Source organism: Bison bison, unplaced genomic scaffold, assembly GCF_000754665.1.
Source record: "Bison bison bison isolate TAMUID 2011002044 unplaced genomic scaffold, Bison_UMD1.0 scf7180017864518, whole genome shotgun sequence".
NCBI classification, from domain to species: Eukaryota; Metazoa; Chordata; class Mammalia; order Artiodactyla; family Bovidae; genus Bison; species Bison bison.
The window spans coordinates 14,537,812-14,539,502 of record NW_011495071.1 but is presented as its reverse complement, the minus strand read 5'-3'; positions in this window follow the sequence as shown (position 1 = coordinate 14,539,502).

Below are 1,691 nucleotides of genomic sequence, written 5' to 3'. Positions count from 1 at the left end.
GGAATGATGCTAAAGCTGAAACTCCAGTACTTTGGCCACCTCATGCAAAAAGCTGACTCATTGGAAAAGACTCTGATGCTGGGAAATATTGGGAGCAGGAGAAGGGGACGACAGATGAGGAGATGGCTGGATGGCATCACTGACTCGATGGACATGAGTCTGGGTGAACTCCGGGAGTTGGTGATGGACAGGGAGGCCTGGCGTGCTGCAATTCATGGGGTCGCAAAGAGTCGGACACAACTGAGCGACTGAACTGAACTGAACACCTATCCTACTCAAACTCTTCCAGAAAATTGCAGAGGAAGGTAAACTCCCAACTCATTCTATGAGGCCACCATCACCCTAATACCAAAACCTGACAAAGATGCCACAAAAAAAGAAAACTACAGGCCAATATCACTGATGAACATAGATGCAAAAATCCTTAACAAAATTCTAGCAATCAGAATCAAACAACACATTTAAAAGATCATACACCATGACCAAGTGGGCTTCATTCCAGGGATGCAAGGATTCTTCAATATCTGCAAATCAATCAATGTAATACACCACATTAACAAATTGAAAAATAAAAGCCATATGATTATCTCAATAGATGCATAGAAAGCCTTTGACAAAATTCAACATCCATTTATGATAAAAACTCTCCAGAAAGCAGGAATAGAAGGAACATACCTCAACATAATAAAAGCTATATATGACAAACCCACAGCAAACATTATCCTCAATGGTGAAAAATTGAAAGCATTTCCCCTAAAGTCAGGAACAAGACAAGGGTGCCCACTTTCACCAGGACTATTCAACATAGTTTTGGAAGTTTTGGCCACAGCAATCAGAGCAGAAAAAGAAATAAAAGGAATCCAAATTGGAAAAGAAGAAGTAAAACTCTCCCTGTGTGCAGATGACATGATCCTCTACATAGAAAACCCTAAAGACTCCACCAGAAAATTACTAGAGCTAATCAATGAATATAGTAAAGTTGCAGGATATAAAGTCAACACACAGAAATTCCTTGCATTCCTATATACTAATAATGAGAAAATAGAAAGAGAAATTAAGGAAACAATTCCATTCACCATTGCAACAAAAAGAATAAAATAGTTAGGAATATATCTACCTAAAGAAACAAAAGACCTATATATAGAAAACTATAAAACACTAGTGAAAGAAATAAAAAAGGACACTAATAGATGGAGAAATATACCATGTTCGTGGATCGGAAGAATCAATATAGTGAAAATGAGTATACTATCCAAAGCAATCTATAGATTCAATGCAATCCCTAACAAGCTACCAACAGTATTTTTCACAGAGCTAGAACAAATAATTTCACAATTTGTATGGAAATACAAAAAACCTTGAAAAGTCAAAGCAATCTTGAGAAAGAAGAATGGAACAGGAGGAATCAACCTGCCTGACTTCAGGCTCTACCACAAAGCCACAGTCATCAAGACAGTATGGTATTGGCACAAAGACAGAAATATAGACCAATGGAACAAAATAGAAAGCCCAGAGATAAATCCACGCACCTATGGACACCTTATCTTTGACAAAGGAGGCAAGAATATACAATGGAGAAAAGACAATCTCTTTAACAAATGGTGCTGAGAAAACTGGTCAACCACTTGTAAAAGAATGAAACTAGAACACTTTCTAATACCATACACAAAAATAAACTCAAAATGGATTAA